The 16,035-nt window shown below is 41.3% G+C and overlaps 1 protein-coding gene across 1 annotated transcript in view; it reads left to right on the top strand.

Moving 5' to 3' along the window:
* The window catches only part of COL4A1 (collagen type IV alpha 1 chain), a 128,308-nt gene that overhangs the window by 37,505 nt on the left and 74,768 nt on the right, over positions 1 to 16,035 (top strand). The gene's annotated exons all lie outside the window — the stretch shown is intronic.

A 16,035-nucleotide genomic window follows, 5' to 3' on the forward strand; every position in this document is an offset into this window, starting at 1 on the left:
TAACTTTTCAGAGTGTAAATATGGGATTTTTAAAAAAGTGTTATTTAGATGTGTAATTAAAAGTGTGATGTCTTCCAGGGAGTGATTTGGGAATACATCTGGCGCTTTAAGAATGTTGCCATGAGAATGACATGTTCTGAACTTTGAGTATTAGTATGACTTCTGCAGATGTGCTGGCACTGAAAGGTGGTCTCGTGATGTGACTTTGGGTGGTTTTGCTTACATTTATCACTTTTATTCCTGTTTTTTTTGATGGCACTTGTTACTCAAAAATGTCAATATTTGCATTTCTTGTTGTGAAATTGTCAAGGTGAACATTTTTTCATTCATGAATCTACTCAGAATGTTCTGAAACATCTAGACTAATTTATAGTTTGCAAACAGCTTTAATTGTAGCAAAATGCTGGTCAGTTAAAACTGTGTGAGTCTTCACAATTCTATTGTGCCTGACTTAAGGTAATCTTCCGTTACCTGAGGATAATTGTCTTGGATATATTATGCTTTCATGTTAGTGTTGGCAACATACTGCAGATCACAAGGATGTATACTTAAGGATGCAGGATAATTAGAAATTTTAAATTTCTTCAGCAAAGTTACAAACTGTACTGCTAGATGTACTCAGGATGACATGTCTTTCACAGGCTGGGAAGGTGAGGAAAGAGCATTGCAAAGCTCCTTTTCAACGTCTGTCTGAGTTCCCTGAATTTTGCAAGTTATGGCATGAAGCCATGTTGGTAGTGCCACAATGTATGATCATTTTTGATGAATAGGAAGCCTGGCTAAGCTTGCAGTCACATTACAATTAACTGCTATTGTGAATTCAGCTAATATCCATAATATGAAGGTGATGAACCTATTATGAAAAAAAAAAAAGAGGTCACAATATCTTAAAAAGGAATATGGAATAAGGTTATTAAACAGAAGTCATACAGGTATAGCAAATAGAAAGTAACTATCAAATTTGTTCAAGAAGAATTTTGACCAGGGTAACTTTAGAAATACTTTGAACCTCCTTTCATTAACACCAATAAAAACGGAACTATCTTTGTTAGTAAGTGGAAGTTACACTGTTGTAAAAAGGAATATGATCAGTAATATTAAATCTTAAAGGTAAACTGTGGGGATCTCCATCTTTTTCTGTCACACTAGCATGCAGTAGCTCATAAATACATCAGTTTACCAATTTATCTCAGTGCCCAATTGTAAGTGCCTTTGATAATTAAAGTACTTACGAAGCCTATGTCAGTCTGAAACCCCCCACATCAGACTGTTCTCAGACAGTTCAACCTGTGGTCCTGTGTGCATCATCTTGCCTCTCCCCCGTGGCAGCATTTTTTTTAATTGAACCCTGCATGAAGGTAATTCAATAAGCTAAAATGGGCCATTAAAAAAAATGGGGGGGGAAGTCACTGTATTTAGCCCTCATCTAGTATAATCCCAGGATAGGTTTGATGTGTGCCAGTGACAGCACAAGAGTAGGGTTAGGGCTGCAGAAGGGATAGGACAAACCTGTGGCAGGGTCCACCAAGACTGGACTCTGTGACTTTACCTGTTGTGAACCAGTTCTTCAGTGAGTCACAGGAGGAATGGCCTATGTTGTGTCTTTCGTCTTGCCATTTGTGTGCCTTGAGCCTAATATTGGCTGGATCTTTTTTGGAAAAACTCTGAAATTGTTACTCAGCTATCATCTATAATAACCCTTGTTCATTAATTTCAGAAAGTTTTGATTAATTTTTTTGACAAAGAATGAGATCTTTAGTATTGAGCTTTTACTGGTTGGATGAGATTTATTGTTTTTAATTCTAAATAGCAAGCAAGGATACTGAAACCTATTTGTGTCTGCTTTCTTGTTATTAATAAGTGGAAGAAAGAGCTGAACATTATCTGGCAGCTTCTTACTGTTTTAAAATAAACTACTCACAAAATATTTACCGCTATATCTCAGTGTTCATCAATGTTTGCACTTCTGTTGACCTCTACATGTGGAATGCAGGTTAGGCAAATGTTTAATTTTACTCAGCTATAGCTTTTCCATCACTCAGGAAGTAACCATAAGAAAAGAATGGATTTTCAGCTTCTCCTCTAAATCACATTATTTCCGTTTCTGCAATGAAAGCTATTTACTTTTCTTTTTGTACTTAATTAGTACGGCATTTTTGTAAACTGTCAGATATTAAACACTTCCCTGGATGCTCATGATGTATGTTTTTATTTACCAGATGTGGTCAGCAACTGAAGTGGTACAATAAAAATTATGCTGTATGCTTTACAGGAGGAAAAAAAAATCAATTTTTGTCAGCTTCCTGTCTAGTCAACAAAGAAGCATAAAAGAGAACTGACAAGTTTATTTCCTTTTGCATTTGGCAAATGTTGCACACTAAAATTATATTTCCTGTTGCTATTTTGCTGTAATGTTCCAACATTTAAATTTTTATTAAAACTGGATTTTCAAATGTCAATTTTGAAAAATATGGGTTTAGGAAAATTGTGTCTGTTTTTCATTTAGGCCAGACAAGTAAATTAGAGTACATGTGCATAGTACTGATTTTGCCTTGTGACTAGGTCTTAAAAATGCCAAAAGAATCCAGTTGACCATCCACATACTAAAAGTGAGTTTCACAGCTGAAAAAGAAGAAAATAAGCTGTTTGACAATCAGTCTAGGTTAGTATTTAGTTACTGACTTTGAGACAAATTTCTTTATCTTTAGGCATATCTTTAATAGCTATGCTTATCTGCAGTGCAACGTGCATCTAGAATGTCACAATCCAGTTGAAAATGTTTTCTGGACTAAAGAGCTCATTTGTATAGGAAGAGCTGACATTATAGTTTCTGCCAGTATGAATATTCTGGTGTGTTTATCTAAGGGTTGAATTCAGAGCAAGTTAGAGGATTAGGGCTCCAGGTCTTCAGGGCAATGAAAGCTACACTGGTGATTTGCATTGCCTTTCTCTCCTTTATGCCGTAGGGCTCCTAAGAAAGAACTGGATTCAAAAGGAGGTATAACCACCTCAAGGGTGGGTTGGGACAAAGTGTGAGATTTAGACCATCTGATTTGCACCTAAGTCCCCCTTCCTTCCTATGTAAGTTCGATGTTCATCAGATAAATGAGGAAGACAGCAAGATTTCAAAAGGGATCTGATCCATCCACTCCCTGTAAGCCTAACACACACAAGTGCCCCGAGTTCTTGCAAGTCATGCAAGTCACTGATAGCTTTTACATCCCAGGGTGGTGATAATGCTGCTCATCAGGTAGTCAATGTCACTCTTGACAGGAGCAAAAGACAGAATTCAGTGACCTATTAAGGAGCAGAGGAAGTAATACTTCCCCTTATGGCTTTTTAGGAGTCCAAACAGATACATGACTGACAATTTGTTGCAAAAATTACTAGTTTAACTGAATCGAAGTTGTAATTTGGAGTTTAAGAGAAGATGCCCAGGTATATCGTTGAGTGTTAAAATATTTGAGAAAAATGCGTAGGGTAAACTTCTGGTACCACTTCCAGGCCAAAAATTGTGGTAGGGTTATAAAGCAAATACTCCTAAAACAAATTTCACTCTAAGAAATACTCTTCCAACTTTAGACCTGCCCTGTGATACTGCAGTTTTTAGAACTGTCTGTCTGCAACAACTATCTGAAATTTTTCACTAAAGCAATTAAATGCAGCCTTTGTTACTATAGCAATGGTATTGCCATAGGTTGAACGTGTTTGGAAGAGCTTTGAGATCTGTGGAGAAGAAAAGTGGGTTTATAACATGAAATTTTGTGTGTATTTTGGCTGGCTGCTAGGTAGACTAAACATGCTACATGCTTTTTAAATCCTGTGTTTGACAAGGATGTTGAACTGCTGTGGTTACTACTGCTGTTTCCGGAATACCGTAAGGTTCTTAAAATGTACCAATTAATTGCTTATGAACAGTTTTATGACTCTTTGTTGAATCTGCTGGCCAGAGTGAGGCTATCACTGTTTTTACCTGTCTCCTCTTCCCAGTGTTATTGAGGACATGAGTGAGCTAACCTTCTATCTAGTGTTGTGAAGTATGAACAATACATTTAAAATTGTTTATATTACTAGTTTATTATTTCATTGTCAGAATTTTTGAAAAAGTTGAGGTTCCTTTTAGAAGAAAAGACAATTTCACAAGAAATCATTTAGACAGTTCTGATAAATTAATGCAATAAAAGTTGCATACAGTCTAGTAAAATTTGAGAGTCTTTAAATACTCCGACAGAGTCCTCCTTGAAGGATTTTAATGACAAGTCATATATACCTGCAATATGCCATGGAGGTCAGTGGGGAATTCCCTTAAGGTTTTCCTTGTGGAAGCTGCAGCATTTGACACGGAGGGACAAATCTTCCTAACAGGGTGCTGCACCACCTCTTGTCAGATGGTGGTAGCAGTCTGTCTGTGCTGAGGAACTGCTGCCAGTGCATCTGCAGAGCCATTCTTGCAGGTACTGCATACCCACATAGAGCTATGTCATTTCCCAAGTCATGCAAAAATCAGATTCAGGGAGGGCTGAAGTTTAGTGAACTGGTGATGGGGAGCAGAAGACTAAGAAGGAACAAACCGACACTGTTCATGCAGTATGTGACATGGGGGCAGTAGGTCTCCTGGGCAAGATCCAGCCGAGGGTGATGGTGTTACCTGCATCTGTGCTGTGGTGATGAATAACACGGCAGGAGGGTGTTAATGGGAAATTAGGAGTTGCATAAGCAAGAATGCAGTGCTCAGAGCCCACCCAAGGAAAGCTGTGCTCAGGCAGTGTAAGTTCAAAACACAGCAGCCTGTGTCTGTGCTGGATTGTACGTCACCTGGGGTTCTTCTCTGGGCCCAAGCCTAGAAGTCCAGTTTATCTTCTTGTGCTTTTCTCATATTATTCGGTGTGCATCTCAACTAAGAGGATTTCGCCTCTCTGTTTATTTAGTCTAGGCAAGGATGGCCAAGGAAGAAGCCCTCTGCTTCCCAGCACTGTGTTGTTATAAAGCTGTTACTTTTAAATATATTTGTTTATATTGACGTTCATGTTTATCAGCTAAGGGAGGGGAAAGCACCACTCATGGACTTGCTGTAAACATTTGCAAAACCACTTCACTGACTTCCTGTGTGTCCATCCTGAGGCATCTCCTTTGCCTTCAGGTTTACAAAAAAGCCTTGAGGAGGGTTGGGGCACTGGAGGTCTTGTGTTTCCCCTGCAGACTGGCTCTTTCACCGCGCTCCCTGGTGTAACAGGCATTTACAGGGGCCAGGTTGCTTATTAAGGGGAAGACTTAGTGATGGCTGTGGACAGCGTGGCAAAGAGGTGGTCTCTCCATCAGGGTGAATGCTCCGCAGCCGCAGGGATAGTCCTGGGCCCGTGGTGGCGCTTGGCGGCGCCCGCAGGCTGGCTCTGTGGGTGGTTACCACCATGGCTAGGCTGGGGGTAACGCGTGGCGACTAAAACAACAGCTGCGCATTTGTGTCCTGCTAACCACAGTGATAAACAAAACTGTAGGCAAGGAAATAGGGGGGTTATGTGTCTTAAGAGGGATATTTTTCTATTCCACCTTTTAAGAAATTGTCCCACAGCAAAGCTGCTTCACTTGTGGCTATGCTGCTGTGGTCTGTCCTGCCGGTGGGCCAGGCTGGGCCCAGGCTGTGGGCATGGGGGCTTGCTCCAGCGGTGGCGACACCTCTTCCCGCATTCCCCAGTGCTGCTTAGAGAGGTTGCTGTGTGTGAGAGGAGGGATGGAGGGAGTCCTCCATGGCAGTTTCCTCTCAGCCTGATTCTGCCTCTGGCGTGGGTCGGGGGAGCGCTGGAAGGTGGAGGCTGGCCAGAGAGGCTCCGTCGCCTGCTGTGCTGGTGGCCACCACTGCCTCTTCCTCAGCCTCTGCCTAGTTTGGGTGGTGTTGCGTTTTGGCTACCTGCTGGAGCTGTTTTGGGGCAGGCTTTCGACCACACCGAGCACCCATACTCAAATGTATTATGGGTACCCTTGTGCTCGTGAAAACAGGGATGTGCGCTGAATACCAAAAGGCACAGAGGCCAGAGAAGCCACAAGGCATCTCTAGAAAGCAGTTCAGCCCTGTGGGTGTGGGTTTACTGAGAGGAAGGCAAGAAGACTGCCTTCCGTCCCCCTGGCGTTGCTGGCTACCACTGGCAGAGGCAGCAGGTATGGAACACCATTGTAATGACACCATTTCCATCTTGTCAGGTTATGGCTGGATCCAGCCTTGTACCTCTAGCAGGTTCTGGAAGTGATTGTGTGGATCCATCCCAGAAGGCAGCAAGAAAAACAAACTTTCAGGATTTGTTTCAGAGGCTGCAATCCCTCTGCCTTACGAATGAGAAGGCATTTTGATGTTTGGTTTCCCTTCAGTTTACATGCCTACTAACTGCTGAGTGTTACACTAAAAAGCTGAGTTAGAAGGCAGAGTGTCTGGATCTGTGTCATGCAGGACAAGGAGCAGTTTGATTTCTACACTCCAGAGTAGTTGCATATGAGGCAGGTGCAACAGCCATGAGCCGTGGTGGTTCTGCAGCATGGTGGTTCTGCAACAGGTTTTCCTTTCCTCCCTTGAGATTTTTTTTAAGTTAGCAAGATGAGTAATGGGAGCTTCTCACCTGTATCACCTGGCTCCAGTTTGACTATTCACAAAGCAGAACAATAAAGTGGGGATTATTGGCGACAATTACCATAATCGAATTTAGGAAGGGTCATACCCTCTGAAATATATTCCTGGAAGCTCTTGTCATTGGGTGTCAGAAAGTCCAGAAGCATACTCTAATCCTCAGCTGTCAGTGAAATAACACCAGTGACTGTAACACAAGAGAACCCTACTGGCACCTGGAATTTTTTTCACTTTGAAAATACAACTGAAAGTGAAGTTCTTAAATCGAAAAGGGTACAAAACCGACTGGATTGATACTCAGTAAATGCAGTATTCTCTACTTGCTGGAGGCTAAGCAGTATCTGTCAGTCCGTGGAAATAGACCTGCTAGTAGATAATGTTGACAAGAGGCTTTATATTTTAGTGATAACACCATTAGTTAGTATTCACAAACCAGTTATCTCCTTTGAGCTGTGCAGAACTGAGTGGTATAATGTGATATTCTGAAAATTTCACTAAGTAAGCAAATACTTTGATTGTTGCCAGAGCTTCCTGTAAAAGAATGTACTTAGAGGAAACAGTTGCTTTAAATGTCATTTTTGTCCAAATATGGAACAACAGGAATAACTTTATATTTCCTGTGAACTAACTGGAAGCCCCCAGGTTTTGCACTGCTTTGTGAAAATAATGTTCACATCACCAGCAGGAAAGTCATGTTCACAGAGCAGCTTTCAGGGGACTCCCATGACCCTACCTCCAGGACAGACCCCTGGTGATTTTGGAAAAGAATGTAAAAAATGAGGTCCCAGCAACAAAACATTTCATCTCCAGCAATCTGGTATCCTTTTGACTAAGAAGACATGACTCTTTTTTAAAACATCTTTTTAGTGAAGTTCTTCCAACCAATGCTAATTTACAAAAAAACCAAACAAAAACCCCCACCTGAAATAATTAATATTAAGCATGTAAAAATTAACTAATATTCCCTTAAGTGGCTAAAATACACTGGAGATCTCTGATAAGAATCTGTGGTCTGTCTGCAATTTTTGTATGAACATCCTGTAGGATTCTGGTAATACTAAAACCAACAACAACAAAACAACCCTCCTGCCCCAGCCAAACAGAAAAATCCCTGCCAAAAACTGCAAACAGCCCCCCCCTGTGTCCCAAGAGCCATAATGGATTTTTTCTTGATTGTGTTCTAAATTTTTTTTATGGAAATCAGTTCATTTTCTGAAAATTAAACAAGGCTTTTAAATAAACCAGAGCTGAACTGTTGTAATTAGTTTGAATTTCATCATGCACAGTGATATTGCAGACAGTAACGCCATTCCTTTCAGGTATTATCTATTGGTTAATTTGGGACTCACTTAAATATTTCACCTGGTCTAACAGGGCTACTTAATCGATGCACTGACATTCTAGTACCCATAAAGTGCCGCGGTTTTCCACCATGTAGGTTTATTCCAGGAGATTTGTCATCTTGTATAAAGCTAACTCTAGAAGATGTTTTAGGAGAACAGCTCTGTGCTGACAGAGAAATGAGTGGGGACAACTTCTGCTTCCTTCTGTCCCACTCACGTACATCAACCTACAGCCAAAGGAGGTCTTCAGGAGAATGAGTATTTTAATTCTTATCCATGCAAGGTTTAATAAGCCTTTGGAGATTATTGGGTTGCACTTATTTCCATTGCTTAAATGTAGGCACCTGGTGCCATTTGAGATATTTACGTAGGCCTAGCAGATATGACCCGAGACCTAAGGGAGAGCTGTTGCTACCTGGCCTGGCATCTAGAAACAAGTGGTATCCCATAGCACATCTTGAACGACACTGTTCTGTGCTCTGTGTATACTGGATCTACAGAAAATTGAAATGACACAACCAAGGACTTTAAATAGTTACTACATGACAGAAACTTCCAGTGACTGCTGACTAGAGCTAAACTTAATTTGGTGACCTTAGAGGGTAACAGCAGTAAAACTAATAAGCCTTCCCTTGATTCAGGGAATTCCTTAACAGTCAGATCTGAAGTCTACCCATGATTTGCTGGGAAAAAAAGAAAAAAAGGACATAAAGATAAGTTGCCAACTGTTTTTATTTCTAATGGGGGAGAAAAAAGGCTTAGGAGAGGAGGAAAGACTAGAGCTTGCTGATGTTATAAAATCATAAAATGTTCTCTTTTATCTGTTATTTATCTGTCTATAGACATCTGAAATTGATGGGTTTACGAATTCAATGAGAACTGTGCTCAATTTCTGTTCTTTGCTTTAAGTCCTGAAAATTAAGATGTGACAGATGCTCCTTTTCCTGAACCATTTTGAGAGCTGAAGTTCAAATCATCAGTCCAGGACAACTGGCTTTGTATCAACTCCTATAAGGGAGTGTAATTATATTTTGCTAACTTGCTAAAACAGTCTGGATTTTTTTGTTACCCGATTCATTCTAGCTAAGTGTAAATCAGAAGTTTTAGCAACATGATTTTTCAAAAAGTTGTTAAAGGACTGCAAAATCAGTTAAGGAAAGTATTCAGGTTGACTGGAATATAGCAATCATTTCTTCTAATGGTACTTTACACACAAAGGAGCGGTTTGGTTGATTCAATACAGTTATATCTACAGAGTAAAGACAAGAATAGTAATACAGCCAGGGAGCTATTTTGACATTCTGAAGAGAGAAGAAAATATGAGAGGAATACAAGGTAAGTGTCCTGCAGTTGGCATCACCTCCTTATTCTGTATTTGGTGGGATGTGAAACTTGAAGACATCATTGATCCAGCTCTTGTGTCAACAACATGAATTGTACATACGTGTGTTTAGGAAGAAGTGCAGTGTCTGCTACATAGGGATAAATCTCCCTTGGCCTTCCCCATTGAGACTAGGTCACTGTAGGTGTGGAAGGGGGTGGATTTTGTGGAGGGAGGAGATTCAGACTTAAAGCTGTCACTGTCAAACAGCCATCCCATTGACATAGCCGTTCTGGGAGTTTCAGCTTGAAACTGGTATTGGAATTCAGCTCAAACTGCGGTTCAAACTAAAACAATGTAGAGTGAGAAATCTACACTATTTCATCAGAAAACGTCATCAGTTTAAGTGTCACGTCTAAACAGAAAATGTCATTTTACAATGAATGAATCATGAGATGAAATAATTATGATTATTTTTACTTTTTGAAGCATTTCAGCTATGAATTAGAAACATTGTGAATAGTCAGAGAATTTTGAGATCTGTGCTAGTCTCACCATTCATGTCTTCACGGGTTTATGGGATTTTCAGTCATTTGAGACATTGTATTTTGGGTAGAAGTGACTACATTCCCTGGAATGAGATTTTTAACAAGAACAGGGTTGAGTAAACAGAATTTTATTAAATTTCTGCCTTACACGTGTGCTTTACAGGCTAAGATTTGAACTCGATACCTATGCAATTAGCCTAAGCTGGTAGCCAGTTCAGATATTTGAACTCAGCAAGCAGAGTCTGAGCTGATGTTGTGTGAAAGAGAACTATGTTTTGTCTTGAAAAACGCACTTGTGTAAGAGAGTGGAGTGTCCAAGAACTGTCTTGGCCTTTGGGGTTTTTTTTGAGATCTCTGTAGCCTCCAGAAATGGTGCATTTCCAAATACGGCAGTCGTCTCCCTCCTAGGCTGCTCATCTGGCTGTTTGTGAGTTCCAAGCAGTAGTCCTCAAATGCCAGGAAAGTAGCTGGATGTGGAAAAACAGGGCAAAACGCAACAAAAGGCTGTAGCTACGATCTGACAGATGTCTTAAAGGCTGTACTGCAGAGCAGAGTTTCTTCCAGCTCTTGCAGGGACTTTTAGCAGCCTTTTCAGCTCTGTCATTGACAGGGCTTTAGTGTTCCTAAGGCTCAGTAAGTGATTGATGGAAGTTAGAGATTCAGGTTGGGGTGCCCATTCATTAGTAGCACTTTTTTAGAACTATATGTTAATATGATAGTAAATGAATCGCTCTTCTCTAGGCAAATACTCAGTCTGCATGTAGCACGTTGATATTGCAGTGTTAAAGGGATGTAATCTTTTTGTAGTTTTATACTGATTTGCTAGCATGATTCATTAATCTTATCAGTTGCAGACAGTCTGGGAGAATGAAATGGAACGGAAATGCTTGTCAAAAAATGAAGCAATTTATGTTGCTGAAATGACCTTCTGCTTCTGGCCTGACTGATATTTTGTGGGAGGAGTAAGATAAAACGAGTGTCATCAAATATTATATGAGAGGCTGGCCTGTGGTGCAAGGGAGCTATGGCTATTTCAAAACTGCTAGCCTACCATGCAAATAAGGTGAGGTATCACAGTGCACCTGGCCAAAACCTTTGTATTAGTCTGTAATTAACTCCTACACAAGGGCTGAAGAGCCTGCCTTTTCATCCCTCCCTGCACCCCCTCCAACCCCACCCCACCCCCCACTGTCCGGGGAGATTATGTTTCCTGCCCAGCACTATTCCTTCTCTGTTTTGGCACTTGGAGGACAGCAGTGATTGCTTCGAGGTCCATGCAGCTCCTGGAGAAAGGCGTTCTTTGAAAGAGGATGTCTGGGAGATAGGACAAAACTGTTTCTCATCTTTTGTTTCATTATCTCTAGTTGTGTGGTGGGAAATCATGAACTGGGTTCTTTCTGTCATGAGACTGAATTAAAATCATAGAAGTTTAGAAATAAGCAATAATTTGCATAGTTTCAGCTTACTTACCTTGTGATCATTATCTTTAATCCTTCTTAGGACTTGATTGTGTAAATTTCTTAAGTCATTCCTAAATGAGTACCAGAAATGCAGATTTCCTTGTTTGTAGTTGAAAAGATACTCAACTAAATTTCTAATGCTTTGCAAGGAATGAAGACCTGTTGTTATTCTCTGTCTCATTCTGTCTGTAACCTCCAGCCCTCCGTTTGATTATTCATATCCAGTTTTCTCTCCATTTTTCATTTGCTCTTGTACATAGCCCATACTCCTTTCTGCCCATTTCAGTCTCTTCTGCTTAGTCCTCCAAGGCAATCTTCATCTCCATTGAAAGCAAACACGCAAAATCAGTGAGATGGATCCTAGCCTCGAAGTGCCTATTTCTTGCCATTGAATAGAGGGAGACTGGAGTAACTACTAGAGATGTTTGTACCTACACTGGGTTAGGTGAATCCAGACCCCGATTCCTATACCTGCTGTAACCATCTTGCTCTCTCTCTCAGTTTCTCACCTCATTACTTAAATGTCCCTTTGACCTCCTTAAATTGACCCTTGATCTATAAGTTGTTTCCCCTCTGGCCCTTCCATCTTCTCAGAGGACCAAGAGGAAGAAGCTCATACTTCCTCCTAGTATGTGCAGAATGTTATCACATCCCTCAGATTCAAAAATACATTTTAGTAGCTGAGAATAATGTTATCCAGCAGTGACTGTCATTGTTGGCCAACCTTCCACCCACCTGCAAATGTTACAGTCAGTGATAATAGGAGACGATGCTACTGTAAAACAAACCCAGAGATCTGTAGCGCAGGTGGCCTGTTCTGGCATAGCCAGGTTCTTGCACACAGGACCTTATGCAGCTGTGCTCCCTGATGCTCAGTACCTTCTTACCTTCCTTGCTTCTTCTAATCTGAGGCTTAAGAAACAGGAAAACCTGAATATAATGGAGTCATTTTTGGGAGCACAAGAAGAGACCCAAAAGAACAAGTCCAGTCTTCTGGCCATGCTAAATTTAAGAACAAACCCCAACTTAAAAATAAATAACAACATACTTTTTTTCTAAAACGGTGCATGTTAAATAACAGGCTGAAGGAAGTATGCAGGGATTGACTTGAAAACAGATGTTTATAATGATTCAATGACGTATTTTAATTACATTCCCAGATGCAATTAAAACAGACTTCTTCTGAATTTAAGGGACTTGTTGATAAAACTGATAACATTCTGCATGATGCTGGAGGAGGAAGTATGAACTGCAAGTATGCGTCCTCCAGCTGTGATCTCATCAGGTCCCAAAAAACTAAGGTCACACTGGGTCGTTTCTTGAAATGAGAGGCCCAATGTTTTTCCAGGCACAACCATATACCACAAGAAGTAAAGCGGATTGTGCAGTGGGTGGCACTTTGCCCTCCTGGTCAGTACTGAGTTGGCATTGCAACATGCATTGGCATTGTTTTCTGATCTAATTCTCCTTCTGCAGTACAAGATAAATGCTCATTCTAATCAGTGTTAATTCTCATCTTTCCATGCATTTATAATGTAACATGGTAAAATGCTGTAATAATGTAAGAGAAGAAAATGTGATTCATTTTTCTTTATGTGAATATGGAGAAAGCTTGACTTCAAACAACAAATTCAATGGATCTACATATAGAAAAAGGAATCTCAATAGAAGGAACAAATATTTCAGGAGCTGCTACTTTAATTTGATTGGACAGCCTTTAGTAATTTTATTTTCAGTATTAAACCTCCATTTCTCTTGGATGCTTTATTTTAAAAGAAAACATATATATATATAAGTAAAAATGTTACTTTGTTATTTAACTTTCCAGAGTGATGATGTTTACTGGTCTCGTTGGAGGTTTTCCAAATTTAAAATGGACTAGGTACATTTGCTTTTTATTTCCCAGAAGTAGTGAGGTCCTAGTAGACTGTGGAGCCCACAGGTGTGGAGGGACAGGTGCCCAGCATCCGTGCGGAGAGCTGGCTCTGGAGTGATGCCGTCTCTGACTGCTTCCAGATAACGGCTGAAGGACCTCATGTGCGTTGGTGGACTATTCAGTGATACAAATATTTTAGTTGTTTTCCTCCTAGTTTGTTTCTGAGAGGCATGACAACAGTAAAAATAATAGACTGCTGAGTTACTCACCAGTTGCTTCATGATCATGAGGAGGAAAAGAGGGGGGTAGCCGATATACACTTATGTACAGAGAAATACTTTGCTAACACAAAGCAACTATAAGCTTTTACCTGTGCATCAGTTAATCAGTTATCATCTTTAATGTTTTACAAAAAAACCAAGAAGCTCTTTATGATTATGTCATAGAAGTCCTAATCTTTTGGTTGCTGTTGACTCAATCCAAACAAACCAACCCGCAGATCTCTCAAGTCTCCATCTTAAGGTTTATATGAACAAAGACATGAAAGGTTTTATTAACATTTATTAATATTAAGCTCCATTCTTCAAACATCTGCATCAAGATCTTTTCTCCCTCGCTTCTGAGGGAAGTGGCATTTAGCAGTATTTCAGGTGACGAGATTAGCTGTCAGGGCTAGCAAGGCCAGCTGCACAGTCCACTTTCCTTCCTTCCTTTGTGAGATGAAAACACCCCTCTCCCAAATCTGCCCTCCAGAATTTCACTTCACGGAATCCAGAGAGACTTGGAAGTCTGTCAACATCTATGCTGAAGTACCATCCTTTTCTGGAGGTACAAATTGGCAGTATTTTGACTTCAGTTTATCTAGTGTAGAAACCCCATGAGGTGGTGCTGCCCTCAGGAAAGCCTTTCAGAAAACATGGATCTCTAAAGTATCTACTGGAGAATAGTTCAGACTGGATATGTTTTTATTCATGTTTTCTATGCATTCTCCTGCTGCAACAAATGTGCTTTTACTGAGTGGAAGGTTTCCTGTCATAAGAACAATTACAGTTAGTCATCGCAGAGGGCAAGAAAGAAAGAAGATGATTTGAAATGCGGGAGATGTAAGGAACAAGACCAGAACCCTGGAGCTAGACACTGCCTGGCCAGTAAACATTAACAAGTGCCTCCATATCTAATGTTTAACATTAGGAGCAGTTTGATCTCTGAGGGGCTGTGGTTTGACTTGGTTTCATGAAGTGTGTCCAGACGTACTTCTTGATATAGTTTCCTGTGGTAATCATACCAATATTTAACTTCCTTTAAAAACTATTCCTATTTGAATATTGCCAGTTGCTAATTAGAAAAAAAAAAAAAAAAAAGAAAAAAGTAAATCAATAATAAGAGATCTTATGGTAAACACCCAAAAAGTGTAAACAACATTTTTTGTGTTCAGAGAAGAAACAAATACCATATCCTTCAGGTCTGATATTTTTCTCCTTAAGTGTAGAAGATAAATCATGAACTGCTGTTTCACCATCCCTTTCAAGTGCCATTAGAAGTCATATAATGGACAACCAGGGGATCAGGCCCAGTCAGCATGGGTTTATGAAGGCAGGTCCTGCCTGACAAACCTGATCTCCTTCCACGACAGGGCGACCTGCTTATTGGATGAGGGAAAGGCTGTGTATGTTGTCTGCCTTGACTTTAGCAAGGCCTTTGACATCGTTTCCCACAGCATTCTCCTGGTGAAACTGGCTGCTCGTGGCTTGGATGGGCACACGCTTTGTTGGGTAAAAAAACGGTCTGGATGGCCGGGCCCAAAGAGTTGTGGTGAACGGAGTTAAATCCAGTTGGTGGCCGGTCATGAGTGGTGTCCCCCAGGGCTCGGTTTTGGGGCCACTCCTGTTTAACATTTTTACTGATGATCTAGACGAGGGGATCGAGTGCACCCTCAGTCAGTTTGCAGATGACCCCAAGTTGGGCGGGAGTGTTGATCTGCTCGAGGGTAGGGAGGCTCTGCAGAGAGACCTGGACAGGCTGGAGCCATGGGCTGAGGCCAACTGGAGGAGTTTCCATAAGGCCAAATGCCGGGGGCTGCCCTTGGACCACAACAACCCCCAGCAGCGCTACAGGCTTGGGGAGGAGTGGCTGGAGAGCTGCCAGTCAGAGAGGGACCTGGGGGGGTTGATTGACAGCCGGCTGAACAGGAGCCAGCAGTGTGCCCAGGGTGCCAAGGAGGCCAATGGCATCCTGGCTCGTGTCAGCCCTAGCGTGGCCAGCAGGGACAGGGAAGGGATCTTACCCCTGTACTCGGCACTGGTGAGGCCGCACCTCGATTCCTGTGTTCAGTTTTGGGCCCATCACTACAAAAAGGACATTGAATGACTCGAGCGTGTCCAGAGAAGCTGGTGCAGGGTCTGGAGCACAGGTCGTACAAGGAGCGGCTGAGGGAACTGGGGGTGTTTAGTCTGGAGAAGAGGAGGCTGAGGGGAGACCTCATTGCCCTCTACAACTAACTGAAAGGAGGTTGCAGAGAGCTGGGGATGAGTCTCTTTAACAAAGTAATAAGTAACAGGACAAGAAGTAATGGCCTCAAGTTGCACCAGGGAAGGTTTAGTCTAGATATTAGGAAACATGTCTTTACAGAACGGGTTGTGAGGCGTTGGAATGGGCTGCCCAGGGAGGTGGTGGAGTCCTCATCCCTGGAGGTGTTTAAGAGTCGGGTCGACATAGCGCTGAGGGATATGGTGTAGTTGGGAACTGTCAGTGTTAGGTTAATGGTTGGACTGGATGATCTTCAAGGTCTTTTCCAACCTAGACAATTCTGTGTGATTCTGTGTGATTCTCCTCAAAGTAATGGCACATATTTATAGACGTTAAGCATTTATGCAG

Source organism: Athene noctua, chromosome 1 (genome assembly GCF_965140245.1).
Source record: "Athene noctua chromosome 1, bAthNoc1.hap1.1, whole genome shotgun sequence".
Taxonomy (NCBI): Eukaryota; Metazoa; Chordata; class Aves; order Strigiformes; family Strigidae; genus Athene; species Athene noctua.